Source organism: Erithacus rubecula (assembly GCF_903797595.1).
Source record: "Erithacus rubecula genome assembly, chromosome: 9".
Taxonomy (NCBI): Eukaryota; Metazoa; Chordata; class Aves; order Passeriformes; family Muscicapidae; genus Erithacus; species Erithacus rubecula.
Window position 1 is genome coordinate 11,001,163 of NC_136660.1, and position 16,532 is coordinate 11,017,694.

A 16,532-nucleotide genomic window follows, 5' to 3' on the forward strand; every position below is an offset into this window, starting at 1 on the left:
AATTGATTACACCTAATATCAGTCTCTACTGAAATTTTCTGATCCTTCTTCTTATAGAAGATAACTGTTACTCATACACAAAAATACATAGTTGGAGTAAATTAATACTTCCTTTCAAATTTTACATTTTAGATTTTTGCATTTCTCTATGTTTCCTTTAAGTACAACATGACAAAGTAGCAGCTCTCATTTCCCAAAAACATCCAGGAAGAAAATGAAAGAAATCCACTGATACTGTCCTAAATTGTCAAAGAAAATGGCTGAGAGAAAAAGCTCTGACTGCTGTTCTAACCAGTACTGACTTTCATAACCTCTTTTTCTAAAACTTGAGTGTTTGTCAATACAACCATTTCTACAGAGGCAAAATCTCACTACATTTTACCTTCTAATTACTTTATATCCTAAGACAAAAATTCATTTACTTTCATTGTAGTCAGCATTCATTGCCTGTAATGCTAAAGAAAATAGCTGAGTGACCAGAACTGTCTGAAAATAAATAGTAGAAGTCAGGTAACTATAAAAAATTGTGTTCTCTTTTTCCAAGAAATAAGCAATTCATTTAGATGTACTAACATTCTTTGAACTTGACTCAGAAAGTTTAGTTCTAGTGCAGAAATAATTTAGTTGCACCAGCTCATTCAAGCACTGACTTCTCTGCCTTAAATGCCAAAGTTTCCCAGTAATGAGTGTTGGGCTGACTGGTTCCACAGTTTGAGCCTGGTGCTTCTTACCTAGCAGCTCATACAAAGAGGTTTGCAAAAACCTGTATACTGAGTAAAACCATCATCAAAATATCCACATTTTGCAGTAAACCTTCTGAATAATACAGTCCATTTTCTATGGCTACAGCCAGTGTCCCCAAAGTCAGTTCTCACAACTGCAAAGCACTTGCAGATACTATTTAAGCATTTTTACTAAATAAAGGACAGTGGGTTAGTTTGCTCTTCTGATAAGCACCTCAAAGGAATTTCAGCTGAATGAACAAAAGCAAATTATTCTATGGTCTCAGTTTCAACAATATTTGAATATGTAACTGTTTTGAACAAATCAAAAGAATTCAAGTTGCAAATATCTGAAGTCTTAGGTCTACTATTTTTCACAGCCAGGGAAAATAGAGAATAATCTCTTTTTCATGGCTGACATGAGGACTTTGTAAGAAGCTGTGTTTGCAGTTTCAAACTTAGTTGAGACCAATAATCGTTTATAATTTTTCTATGCAAAATAGTGGAAGATACTCTGATACAAAAAAAAACCCCATGCAACAGAAGGCAATGAAAAACACTTAGACAAAAGCCAAACTGCCTGTTTCAAATGAACCTGGCAGAAATGCTTTGACCTGATAGCAACAGGAAATATAAACCCTCAAGGACTAACTTACAATTAAATATTTAGAATGATAAATGAATTATCATAATAAACACTTAGAATTCAGGTAGAAAATGACTAAGAAAACCACTTTTGCCCATTTGTGGTTTTTTAAAAGAAGGTCAGCTTCTCTTTCAATGTAAGACAAAACTCATTCTTTATATAATTCATTATCCATTGACAAGGAGGTTGATTGCATCAGGAATAAATGTGACCCATTTCCTTCAGAATCACTCCAACTCCTTTGCTTTTTTATTCAGAATACAATAAAATAGCTTTCCAAACAGAAAAATGATAGCAGTAGTGTTATAATTTTACTAATTAGGGATCTATTTCAAATTCAAGGATTGTCACAAAAGTACACATTTCTCTGAGTAAACATCTCAGCATCAATAACAAATATTTTTGTGTTTTTACTCCAATTGGATCTGTGAAATCAAAGACAATTTAATCCCCTTCCTTATAATTCTAAAGCTACCCAAGTCGTTGATGTATAATCAGTGTTAATTGTAGCAGTTAACATTATATCCTCTAATTACTTTCCTGACAGGACTTAGCCAAGTGAATTCCTAGTGTTCTGTTTTCTCTGCCAGACTGTAGTTTACAATAAAATACTACTTCACTTTGCATTATTATATCTAAAGTTTTCAATACAATTTAGGCAAAAGTATATTCTACATGACAGCAGCTTTGGATCAAATGACACAGAAGGAAGTGTACCTCCTCTATTCAGGTTTGTGGTCCTTGTACTATTTCCTTTGCAAAATAAGCAAACATGAGATGTTAATATTTTCATATTTTACTACTGTTCTCTTTGTCATAGTGTGTCTGGCGCATCTGTTAAATGACCTAAGAAGTTTTAGTATAACAACAAGTTCTTATCTAAAAATTAGAGGCAAGATAAATCACATCTTGTCATGCTCACAGTCAGATAATCCGTGCTACAACCAGCTGCCCTTCATACAAGACAATGGTTGATACTGTCACCTGCAACCTGCTGCTTCTCCTGCTCAGTTTGTGTGTTTTCTATCATCCCTTCACATCCCGGGCAACTTCTGTGCAAGTCAAACAAAATTAATTTCACTTTGCCAAGTTCCAGTCCTTAGCCTATTTTGTTACATCATCATATGGATGTTTCAGTGGGAAAGAATTAAATAGAATAATCAGCTTTGTTCACCATTCATGTTACCACTTAATAGTAATACATCACTATTTCATGCAATACCCAGCCTAATGATAAAAGAACCAGAAAAAAATCCTTTGTTTTGTTATGTTTGATCTTCCACTCGAACTGAATTTAATTTAAAAGTATAATAAGCCAACAGAAAATATTTTACCCTAATTGAGATGTACCATCTGCTCCAGTAATCAGCAAAACACATCTCAACTCATTTGGATGTTTGATGCACTGCTTTTGTACAACTGACAACAGGAAATATGAACATGATTAGAATACAAAGTAAATTTTTGTTCTAGCAATATTTGTTTTACACATGCACTCAGTGGACCAACTTCCATGAAAGCTAGTTGGTCCTCCTATTCTTCTGCCCTAAATATATTTTACAGGTGTTTCATTCTCAGACAATTTAAAATAGTCATTTTATCTGCTAGGCAGTGACAAAACAACTAATTTAAATTCATTTTATATTGGAAAATATCTGAAACCAGTTATTTTTCACAGAGATTATCTCTGCTGATACAGAAAACTACATTCTAAATTATGCCTCTGTAGTTTGAGACTTCTTCCAATTTTTATTAACTCAAATACTATGATTCTGTAAAATATTTAAGACTTGGAACTGAATTTGATAGCTTGAAATGGGATTCTCTCCACATACTAAACAAAATGTGGTTCAAATATCTGAGTTTGAAGTCCATACTATTTTAGCTTATATTAGCCTGTCAATATCGAGAGTATTTTAGCCCATGAAGAACACAGGATTTATTCCAGAAAGATAGTCTGCACCATGGTGTGTTAGTAGTAAGAGGACTAAATTTACAGAACAACCTGCATTTAAGATAGACAGGGGCTTCTCTACCAGAGAATCATTTTAAAACTTAAGGCAAACCAACTGAAAGAATAACATTAAAGTAGCAAATAAATCTTCCTTTGTAGGAGGATTAACCTGCAGTGAATCAAAGCATTTTTTCTTAATCCCCTTGTGTACCTCTTACAAGAAAAGGATTCTGTCTTGTAGGACAAGGATAAGAGAGAGATACTTAAATGTCATACAAAGAGAGTTTTCCCTTTGATGTTTCATGACCTACACGTGGAACTTCCTCTTAAACAATTCCGGACCACTGTCAATCAAGATAATCAATACAGATTTTCTGGTTTATAAGACAGTTATAAAGCTTAAGGCCACTTTCTCTAGGAAATAGAGATTTTAGCTCAATTTATTCATTTAATTATTTGAACTAGTTTTAGTGTAAAGCTCTTATTTTGAATGTAGTTTCACTTCATGTGAGATTGTTCCATATTTACATTGAGAAAGATTTTGAGTCTGTACAGTTGGTTTTCATGTTCTCCACATGAAAGAGGCACCAAAGGCTCACACTGTTTCTAAGGTTGAAAAATGAATGAAAAGTTTTGAAGCACCACAAAAGCTATATAATGACAAAAATTATGTTTTAATTCTTCTATAATTTAATTTAAAATTTAATTCTTCTATATTCTCTTCAGGATAAAGTTTAAAGTTTATGTACATATTTCCTTCTTCGTGTGTTTTAGAATCTGTGCAAAGGAATCATGACTCTGGTCCCTTAGGTTCTCACTTCCCTTCTCTGCCAAAACTCAGTGTTCTTTTTTACTTAAATTATCATCATTATAATAAGTGGGGTTTTCATTTGTTTTATTTAAGAGATATATGTAGAAAAAATAAGTCTTCAAGAGGAAAAAAGATGGTGTGAGGAGGCTTGAAGAGGTGCACAAAGGCTCATCTATTCTTGTAATATCTTAGCATTTTGCAGTAACAATAATTCTCAGTGCTGTACTTTTTCATCTCAGAGCTCAAATCTGATGAAAAGATTCCGTTGATTTTGGATGAAACAAAATTATTAAAAGCCAAGCAGTTTAGGAGCAGGGCTCAAAAGAGAATCAAGGAATTCCGTTATCCTACTGAGAATTTCACCAAATTATTCCAATTAACATTAATCAAGTGTAGCTAGTTTCTAAGATAACAACTGGTATGAGTCAAACACTTTTCAGCCCATCAAGTGATAGATTTCAGAGGTTTTGTATCTTAACTGACAACACTATTATAAAGTTCAACATTCACCAAGACACTTTATTTCTGTTACATTTTTATTTTGTTTGTAGTAACATATTTAATCTTTTAAATTTTTCAGTGAGAATGTACTAAAATTTTCAATTTCTGTAAATTGTCTTCTTTGCTTGGTAGAATTTAGCTCTGAACATTTAGTATTTTTTATTGATTTTTTTGAGGATAATTATTTAATAATTTATTTATTGAAATAAATTCTTAACTTGAGAAATACAATGACTAAAAAAGCCCAAGCAAATTATGTTTGCTGTATTTCAGTATTTTCAATCTGCTTGAAAATAAATTCAGCCCATATTTTGCAAGTTTTTGCAAGATCAAAGTTCCAACACAAACAAAGGCATACAAATAAACCTGTATCAGAAGGAAATGTTTTGTTTCTCAATTTTCTACTCTAATTGAAAGAAAGCAAAGATGCTTCCTATTAACTAGATGTTTATGTGAAAATCAACAACAAAAAAATTAATTAGAAAATGAATATCTAATCTTTGGACCTCTTGTGTCTTTCTATCAATGAAACTATTAGTGTGCTTGCACATTGTCATCACATGAGATATTCTATTTTCCTTAAAACAAGGCTATTAATTTTCTCCCACCATTGAGGTAGTTTTTCTAGAGAGAATAAGTCAGCCTAATCTCCTTCCTAGTTATGCAGTTCAAAATGCCCCTAGATTATGAGGATATTTACCTCACACTTTTTGATGTGGTGTTCTCAGTCTGGATACCTTCAACTTTAATCTATAAGAAGAAAGACTAAATGAGTATTTTGTTTCAGCTTATATATGGTCTTATATCATACAAGGTTCTCATGTGAATAAGCACATTTTCTCAGTCAGGCTGGGCAAAGGAAGAGTCAGAAGAGAGAGGCACAATAACTATGTGTCATGCATGAGCTCCAGCTTTAAAATTTTCTGTGCAAGCATGGAAAACTAACCATAACCACACAATAATCTCAGTTCTACACTTATGTAGGTTATATGAGTCTAAATAATGCATGAGTTAAACAGTACAAAACATCACATCTTCCATAATTTCCCTTTTAATCTTTACATATTAGTAACTAACAAGCAGGCTACAAACCTGCTGTACTGGCAATATGTTGAGTTCTCAGCTGTCTCCCCTGACAATGTGTGAATACAGGCTATGCAAAAGTCATTGTCACCCGCAGGGAGGTGAGTGCTAGCCTTCTTTTCAGCATTTCAGGGTCCTACCTTGGGGCCTATTAGCAAGAAGGCAGGCTGCTTTATTATTTGAAAAGCTGTTCACTGTGATTTATGGCCTTGTATTAGCCTCCTCATCTTGAGATATTAGACAATCATACTTTGTCATGGGCAATCTGAGGTGGGGAAAACACAGAGCATTCATCTTCTCTTGCCATCCAGGACACTTCTTTTCATCTATTGTTTTTTTCCCCTGGCATATCATTTCCTTGTAATCAATTTAAATTGAAAACTTTAATGACCTTCCCTGAGCAATACACAGTCTTTTCACCTACTCTGAGGGTTTTTCTGCAAAGAAATTAAAACCTCAAAGCCTTTTAAAATTTACAGTATTTTCCTTACCCAAAAAGCATACAAGTCTCGTTTGTGATTAGGAAAATATTTTGAAAAATTACCAGTTAAGCAGACCCAAAATACCCGTATAAATATTTCCACAATTTGTGTTTTAACCCCAGCTGGCAAATAAGCAGCACATAGCCTCTCGCTCACTCCCCCTTTCCCAGCCAGGGCAGTGGGGAGTAGAATTGGAAAAAGGTAAAACCCGTGAGCTAAGAATTGTTGAAAAATTGAAATAAAGTCAAATTACTACTAATAATAATAATATTAAAAGGAGAGACAGAGAGAAATAAAACACAGGAAAAACAGGAGGTGCTGAATACAACCAGCTGATCGATGCCCAATCCCTCCCCAAGTACTGATTGGCACCTCCAGGCCAACTCCTCCAGTTTGCATACTGGGCATGACACTGTGGTGTGGAATATCCCTTAGAGCTGCTCAGGACAGCTCTTCTGCCTTTCCTCCCTGTCAACTGAAATCTACTAAAACTGTGTATTATCAACATTATTCTCATAGTTAATTCAAAGCACAGCACTGCACCAGCTACAAGGAAGAAAATTAATCCTATCCCAGCCAAAGCCAGGACAGTATTCACTCCTCATTGCATCCCATTTATGCCATGCCTAGCTCCCACATTTTGCAATGCATCACAGTTAGCCACCATCATTCTTCTTGGTCCTTTGATATACAGACACACATATATAGGTATCATTCTCTGAGGCTATGCACCATTCCTGTGAGAATCCATTGAGTTAATTTATTCCATGACTTTGGGCTTCACCTGTCATAATAGTTGTTCAGGGCAGAAAATTTGGTGTGGTTTTGGGTTGCTGCACCATGAAGCCAGTTCTGGTCCCATCACTGCTGGGCTTGTCCCATTCAATTTTCATTAATCTAAATGATTTTTGCTGTAGTGTCCCTGATATTGCCTATAGTCACCATGTAAGTGATTACATACAGTGTTACATAGCAATTAACACCATGCAATTTATTTCATTAGCTAACCTCACCTAAAATCCAATCCCCTTGAGGTGCTCATCAGCCTTCCCCATCTCCACCTAAGCTAACAAACAACTACATGCAAAATAGGTGCAGAATGAAAACAGATACTGACATTTGGAACCACTGTGCCACAAAACAATTGCACGCCTTAGGCAGAGTCTGCTGCAGGTCATTTGAAATGATAAACCAAAAGGTCACAGAGGATATAAAAACTGATCTTTACCATGCCTTTCTGAGGGATGTATCACCTGAGGACACACAAAATTGTTCAACAGCATTAGTGGAGTCACAGCAATACAAACTCAATAAAAAAGTGATACCGGAATACAAAAGTATAAAGACATTACAGAAGTTTTTTTGAAATCTTGGAAACAAAAGAGTTTGGCTCTGATCTGTAGGGAGTAGATGGACATGGATTAATCTTTTGTTTTTTTACCCTTAAAGTACAACAAGACTTTCACTGGCAATCCAAATGCATTCCTTCATACTAGGAGGAGAGTAAGGAGAAAAAAGCTGGTATTTATGGATTAAAAAATAAATAAATAACCCCCCTCCCCCACTACCATAAAAGGCCAAGGACTCATTTTTGTCCTCCCATTCACAAACAAGGAAAACAAAATGGAACAAAACCAATCTGTTAGAGAGACAGACCCCAAATTAAGGGTTTTGTGATTAAAATCTTTCCCCACAACATTAGGAAAGCTTCTCTAGGCTGCTTGCCTTGAGGAAGAGCATCTGATTGAACTGGGGATTCCCACTGCCATGTGAGTGTCCTAATTCCAGGCCACCAACAATTCCAAAGCGCCCTCATTTATTTTCATCAAAAAATTTCTCTGTTGATACATCAGGAACATCTCCAACAGTATCTGAAGGAAGGTATCCCTTTTTCCAAAAAAAGTGTACATTTCAAGCACTCTTAACCACAATAACTCTGCATGGGATCAGGTTCTCATATCTAAAATGCTTGAGCTGAATTTGGAGCAAAGGAGGGAAATAATACCAAGCATTCAAGTGTTCTACAAGTTCAAGTACCAATGATTCAGAAAACCTGGGCATTTAGAACCTAGAGTTTGAATGAAATATCAATAATATTTGATTCAAAATACCACTGATGCTTTTGAAATTCTGCTTTGAAACCCTTACTTTTGACAGTTATATCAAACAGCATAGAATCATGTAGCACATCTTCAAGCTGTGTTTAGCAGCATCACATGAAGCTGTCAAATTTATACCAGAGACCAAAAAAGCTACACTAAAAGAGTGTGAAAATTTAACTGGCTGATTGATAAGGCTTCCATTTGCATTATTACTTTGGGTTCTGACATAAATGTAATAAATGCTTTGGTGAAATGATTAAACCAGAAAAAATGGTCAACAATTCTGTGAGTACATTATTTTTGGAAACATGGCTAAAACTCCTAATCTCTGCAGTAATTTTGAGACTGCCATTTCTCATCAACCAAAAGGTGCCACGTAAATTGTGCCATTATAGATATCCTCACGTCATCATAAATTTTTCTGCAGGCAGAGAGAGATAAAAAGATTACTTTTGCGATATGTTCTGTTCACAGTAAATCATTCCCACTGAAATCTCAGATACAGAAATAGCCTCTCTCTTGTCCTGCCTGTTAACCCTTTGAACTTATTTAAAATGCTTTTACATCAAAAAGCCTTGAGATGGCTGTCTTGCTGAAATCACATGGTTAGGGCTGGGCAATTCAAGAGGAGGAAGTGTGGATAATGTGTTTATACAAAACAGTCCTGGGCTGACAAACATGGTAGTGAATCCAAGTTAACAAAAAAATTTATTAGGAGTCTGTATTTTTTAGTTAAAAAACCTTTTAAAACCCCAACCCGTAAAATGTACAGTTCAAACACTTTGATAATTCATTTTGCCTCAGTGAACTTGAAAATCTGAATTGCTGGGTACCTCTGTAGTTTAAAAATAAAGTACTTACATCCTGGCACAAGTGAAATAATTCATCAACCAAAGACTGAACAAAACAAAAGTAGGAAAAAAAAATATTTTCACTCTATCTTTATATGTTAGTGACATACCTCAACTATACCAACGGCCAGCAGGAAGAGCACCAGGGTTGCTGTCTGGGGAATAGCAGTGGTCAGTAGGGATGATGTGCTGGACTGGAACCCAGTGGCTGCCAATTAGAAAAAACACAACACACATTATCAGAAAAGTACAGTTGAAGAGGTCCATCTGGGCACTTTATAATCCCTTCACATACACATCAATATTTAAAACATTGTCTTCTTTCATGCGAATCAGCAGGAAAATCTGTTTTAGCCAGACTACAGACAGTCTGAGAAAGCAGCAATTAAAATCTGTTATCCACATCCTATCACTTTCACTTCAGGGATTTCTCTTCCTCCCACTCTCCACAAAACTAACAGCAGTGCAAGGTTTTGCCTTTATGATTGAACGCTGCAGGGAGCAAAGAGCAGACTGTCAGTTGTCAGTATTATCACAGAGTCACAGAGTGGTTGGTTTGGAAAGAACCTCTGGAGGTCATCTAGTCCAAGGCCCCTGCTAAAGCAGGATCAGCTAGAGCAGGTGCACAGTATCACATCCAGGCAGATTTTTAATAGTTCCAGAGAAGGACACTTCAAAACCTCTCTGGGAAGCCCATTGCAGTCACTTCCAAGGTAAAGAAGGTTTTTCTTACAGACAGAAAATTTCCTGTGTTTCAGTTCATGCCCATTGCCCTTTGTCAAGTTGCTGGTCTCCACTGACAAGTGTTTGTCCCCATGATGATCACTCTTTAAGACTGCAAGATAGAGTGGCTGCAGTTCAGTCAGGGTTATAGTTAAACAATTCTGTGTTGGACGGTTCAAGGTCACATATACACAAGAGCACAGCACTTAAAGTTATGGGCATGAATAGAAACCTACAGAAGCTAAATCCTCTCTCACTGTCACCTTGGTCCCATGAGGCTGCCAAAGAAATTAAGGACACATTGTATTGATAATTCACTCAGTAATGTGTGTGGAGGCTCTAATGCCACAACTCAGAGGATGAACAGCAAGAGGAAGAGGCCCAGTGCTGTGAGCCAGTGGCAGTGCAAACCATCACAAAGCACAGGGGGGAGACTGCTGATGACCACACAGCTAACCTTGAATTTACAGTTGAAGCCAAAGGACAACCAGTTTAAATCATGTCTGTGTGTGGGTACAGCATCCAGGCTAAGATCCCACTGCCCCAGTCTGGAGAGCTGTTGACACAGTGCTGTATCTAAAGTAATATATGTGTGTTCCTGAGAGACCACATTTACTTCAGCAAAGACCTGCTCTAGCATAAAGTGGGAATGAATTTGTGCCTTATCAGGCAGTCAAGAGATGAGCACATGCCCATATAAAATACTACCCTGCCTAACGTTCCTGCCCTCTGCAGAGCTGGCTGATAACCCCTCAGAAGTATTCTGTTAAAAAAACCCAAAAAACTGCTGAGCTGATTTAATGTCTCCAATTTGACAAACTTTTAGAAAATCAATAACAAATTTCTGAAAAACTTTAGCTAACATCCACAAGCTTCTTCAGCTGAATACTTCCCTACTAATACAATACGCACAGTTACGAAGGAAAAAAAATATAGGTTATTGATCCAAGTGCTTTGAGACATAACTGATTATTAACAGGAGGCAGTAAGAAATATTACCCTTTGGTTCAGTGCAGAGTAATTAAGGATATTAATCAAGTCCAGGTTCTCTTGTGCAGATTCTTGCCTTTGCTATGAATAGTAGCCTGGGATTCAAAAGGGTAATGAATACCATAGCTAACATAGGAATAACTACATAGTATATGTAAAAATACAGCCATCAATTATCAAATAATGGTAGGGTCACTCATTTCATTTTCTTAAAAATAAACGATTTACCTTTTGAAGGTAAATTGTCAGCATTAGAAATGATGATCATAAAAAGCAATGGATGTTGGTAGCTAACAGCATGTCTACAGATAAACAGAAACTGCTGGAAAGTTTTTGACACATCTCACATCTAAACAGTAAACCAGTGTCACACAGAAATCAGAGAAAAAAGGCACTTCCTATCCCAAAATACTGTCTCCTTAGAAAAAGAAGCAAACACTGGAAACCAGATGGCACTTCTCAGAGGAAAAGAAAGAAAAAAATCACAGGGGGTGGTGGGGAATAAAAGCAGCTCTCAGACTCTGGAAGAAGATTCCCAGCAAAGCAAAAAGGATAAAGCTACTTTTTTTCTTCTTTTTTTGGCCCAGCTTTGTTCCTGTGTTCCCAAAACTTCACAGAAAGTGCATCATGGAGTTGCTTTCTTAGCAGCTCTCCTCAAATGCCTGGAAATTATTCAAACTTCAATGCATCCTGGTGCATATCACTTCCCTACCTGCAAATACACACCTCTTGATGAATCTTTATTGCATAAGAACTGCCATAATTTTCAAACCAGCTTCCTTGACATTAGAGTGCATGCAGTGTTACGTATGAGAATCTAAGGATTAATCAGAGGCTTCATACCCTTAAGTGTTGGGCTTCATCCAGGCTGTGTTGTCCACTTTGAAAGTATTCCCATCAGTACATTACTGCCATTTATTCCTAGTGCACTCTTACACTTTTGTGGTGCAAGCATAAAGGGGACAAAGATGGATGAGGATGATCTTCAGAGCATTCTGCTTTAGAGTTTCCCCATACTGAGGAATCTGTGTGCAAAAAGCACGGAGTATTGATGTTAAGCTTATCTGATTAGTCAAGAAATATTACTTATAACCAATAACCCAGATATCCCCTATGTTTTCATTTGTAGCTTTTCCTTCACGCATTTTCTTATGAAGAAAATCCCCTACAGATTTTACCTGGAACATTTAATAAGGTTTCTGTGTGAAAAGACATACCAGTGTTTTTTGGACAAAAGAAATTAAAAAACCACCATCATTTGCACATAATTTTGTTGTTCCTGTACAAGATACTAGATATTTCAGACACAATGGATAAGCTGAAATATATGCAGGGAGCTCCAGTGTCTCTGCATGTGATCTGTGAAAAGCTGACATCTGATCTCCATCACCCATTTTCCAGACCTCTCAAGCAGTGTCCTGCAGGCCAGGGGAGCAGGTGACCTGCTGGCAAGCACCAGCTGGATTCCTCTTGCATGTGCCCTTTGTGCAAATCTCTGCAGCATAGGATGCAATATGCAGCCAGCTGTAGTCTCAACAGTATGGAGGTTTTATTTTTTCTTGCCCAGCCAAAGATAAATGGAGAAATGCTCCTTTAGCCATGTGACCCCAGAACAAAAAAAGACTAAAACCAAAAAACAACAGGGGGAAAACCCCTCATTCTATGGTCTGAACACCCTTAGGGTTCTCTTCCCTGCAGATCACTCAGATGACAACTTAAATTTCCCACTCTCATCAGATAAAGATGAGGGAAGAAACTTCAGAAAATTACTCCAGTTCATCGAAGATGTTTACTCCACACTTTCTCTATTACTACCTAATTTCTGAAAAATTTTCACAATACTATTTCCACTTGGCTAAGGTTTGGACTCCTTGTTAGTCTACTGATAAATAAGAAACATTTAATTTAATCGTATGTCTAAAGTGTGCTGATATTCTGTATTATAGCAGATCACTTTATTGTACAAGATGAAGTTGGATTCTTCTATGGACTTCTTTTAACTGGAACTATGCAAAAATGATGGTTATAGATACATCAAGAGTATAGAGTTCATACATTATAGATGTATCTGGATTTAACATACAGTGTGCTCTGAAAAGCTGTAAAATACCTTCTTGTAGGTCTGTCATTTACCTATACTGTGAAAACAGAATCATTCTACATATTTGTTTCTTCTCCTAAAGAAGAAAGAGCATCTGAGTAGTAACATGAGCATTGGAAACAACACTGTCAACAAGCATGGCTCAAGGCATTGATTCTGTAATATACATATTCTCCAAAATAAGGAAATGAGTAATCCAGATAAATCACAGCATGAGATGACTAACTCCCATTACATTATGAAATTTCTGTTGCAGTGGGTTGGGGTGTTGTTACTTTAGCATTTACTTTGTGAACTTGATGGTCAACAGTGTCCCTGTTGGGAAAAATACCAGGAGGAAAAGACTAAAACTGAAACATGCTTTTTCTGATTTATCAAGCTTCTTTTTACCAAATTCAGGAACCTGAGAAGAATATAAGGGTCTCATGCCATTCCAGAGCCATAACATTTAACACAATATTTGGCATGCTTACCTCATTTATGCACTTCCCTTTTCACTAGCAGGGTTTCACTAACTCCCCTTAATACAATTTATTTTCAGATATCTGACTTTCCTTTAAGCCTATATTGGAACAGTGGCTCTTTGGCACTTAAGCTGGAGAATAATGCTTCTCTATCTAACACACTACCATTCACCAGGGGTTCAGAACTTCATTGTGCCAAAGCATTCTAAATTACTAATTTCACCTTGATTTTCCCCAGTGACAGCTAAAGTCTGTGTGTAAGGTACTGGCCAGCTGGCAGCTTAGTTTTCTAGGACACCCTAATAGTAGGGATGACCACAGAAACAGAATTAGAGGGGAAATAGAGCCCATCTGAATCTGTAGGGCATGAACTTCTACCTACCCAAGTGTCATACAGGAAACTCTACAAGAAAGGAAATTAGTATTCCAAGTCTACAGAGGCCATACACCCCAACTCCATCCATGGAAGTCCTGAATCCCTGGAAAAATGGACAACATCCTTAATTTCCCAAGGCAAGTCTAATTCAGTTGGTGTTCTAAATGACATTAATATCAGGGGAATATTAGAAGTAAGCACTTGAACTGTGCTGGAAATTCATAATCATGCCAGACAACACTTTGATTTTCTTTAACAGCATCTAGTTATACAACTTTCCAAATTGATGTCTGATGACAATCCTGGCCAAAAGTATGCTCTCAGCTACAACTTACTGCAATCTACTACTCATTTGTGCATAACTGCTGTGAGGCGCCATTTGCCTGTTGTTTATGGCAGAAGCTCTGTGGTTTACATCTTACCCTATTTATGTTCTTTCATTTCCTTTCCATAAAAAGAGCTGCTTTGTCTTGTCTGAACTAGAGAAACTGAGAAAAACAGCAAACAAAATAAATGATTCAGTAGATACATGAATCACTAACATTAACAATACTATATATATTGGTTTTCCAAAACTGCTTCAATCCCTAAAGTCTTGCCATTGGGCAGCAGAAATAATACACCATAACTGTTGTTTTTGGAAGTTTCCAGATCTGATTATTGGCACTAAAATATTACCATATTTTACTAAACTGAATTAGTGAGCTTTTCTTGCTGGAAACAGCAAAGTGCTAATTGTTGTTACAACATTCTCCACACTAAATGCCTGGGCTTTCACAGACCTGCTATGCTGCTGGTAAATCCTGCCCACTGTCCATTGAAGAATATGGCAATTCACAAAGTAAGAGTGCTGATTGTGAATTTGCCTAAAAGAATACTTAGCAAAATGCCAGAATTTTAATAAAATCTATGTGTGTGGTTAAACTTTTCCATTTCTTTAAAATATCAGCATTGGAGGCCCAGCCATAATGTAAAGAAAAATAGTTTTAAGTTACTGCGAAAACAAAAACCAAAGTCACAGTTTAGTGAAATGCAAAGGGACACATTCTCTTGGTGAGTCTGCCTGCTAGATCAAAACCCCACAGCTCTGGATTCTAGAATGGCAAGATTCCTGTGCCCAAAGAAACCTTATAGAAAAATTGATTTGAATAGATGCATAATCACAGTCCTGATACACAAGGAAAAATATTGCCTAGAGCTACATGTTCAATGTATGTTATCGCTGTACCAGCTGAGTAATCTTGGATTTCTCAGTAAAACTTCCTTTCTTCTCATGGCAGGCCTCACCAAAGTGCAAAGAAAAAAATGAAATTAATGCCTTAACAAAATACATAATTTTTCATGGTTCATGAGACACTATCATAAATCTTTCCCGAATCCTTTTGAGTGCAAACCCACATTTTGCTTGGTTTGAACTTCATCATTATAGATACAGAGTTAAACTTGATTGTGCTGAACCATCCCCATAGTATAAAGCAGTCTAAGAACTAACTAGAGATAGATAGGAATGTACATTTTTACTAACAATTATCTTTGACATGTTAGTTTTACCTCTTTATGTCACATTGAAACCAAGGTAATTTGATTTTTTAGGGAAGAATGTGAGACTGAATCCAGTCCCCAGGTAAAGGTCAAGCCAATTACATAAAATTAGCTTTACAAAATCAATATTAATCCAACAAAAATAGTCTGTTAAATACTCCCAGCAAACTTAATTCACATCTCCTTTGAACAGCATAAGATTTAAATAGGACAAGTATTATAAAAACTTTTATTCATTCTTGCACCAACACTGCTCTTTACCATTTCAGCTCATTTCTACTCATATTCCACTTACTGATGAGCAGCATCATTTGTAAGATGTGATGAAGCAATTCAGTTATATTGGATCCCACTCTCCTTTCCAAGACTTCAAGTTGAGTAAAACGAATATGAATCAAAAATAATTGAAACCAGTTAAGATAAAAATTATTTAAAAATAAAATCCCACATACTGCACTGACTGCATTACTATTTGCCTGTGTTAAAAACTGTCAGTAGTTATTCACTTGTTCTTATTTGAAATTTTTGTATTCCTGTTTAATGGCTAACAACTAGTTTTGCTGTTTCTTTGTGTTTACTTTTACTGCTAGTAGTACAGCTTTGCACCACTGTTCTCTTAGAAAACTGCTTGTAGAAAAATGTCTCATTTATAGCTATATATGTTGGCATAAATCATTCCATCCCTGGAGAGTGATGAAGGAACAAACAGTATGAAAGGGAAACTTGTGGGGAGAGAGCATGGTGTATTATGCAGGGTTTATGGTTTCAGCATCCAGACAGAGCACAGAGGTGGTGAGGAATACAGTGCTTCAGAAGAAGTACTAACAGAAACATGATAAAAGGTTTTCTACCTCCCTCTTATCTCCTGAAAAAATAATAAAATGGAAAGACAAAACAAAATAACAGCTTGGAAACCACATCACTGAAGCAGTGAATACACAGAATTGCATTGTGTATAAAGGACTCATTTGGGGCTTCCTACATGGAATTGACTTTACAATTCTTGCAGCTGCACAGTGTGGGTCAGCCTGCCTCCCGTTCTTTGTCTCACAGATGTTGTGATGGATATGGCAAGCAAATATCATCCTGTTCACAAACCTTATGCCACTCTTAAGTCTGGTCCTGATGGACATCCAAGTCCTCCTCAAAAAGCACATTCCCCTGCCATGCCACAGTCATGGAGG

At 36.5% G+C, this 16,532-nt stretch overlaps 1 protein-coding gene across 1 annotated transcript in view; it reads right to left on the bottom strand.

Moving 5' to 3' along the window:
* RET (ret proto-oncogene) overlaps positions 1-16,532 on the bottom strand; it is a 289,942-nt gene that overhangs the window by 138,773 nt on the left and 134,637 nt on the right. The window contains exon 2 of the mRNA XM_079311877.1: positions 9,263-9,360. The gene's annotated coding sequence lies outside the window, so the exon portion shown is untranslated. The remainder of the gene's footprint in view (positions 1-9,262; positions 9,361-16,532) is intronic.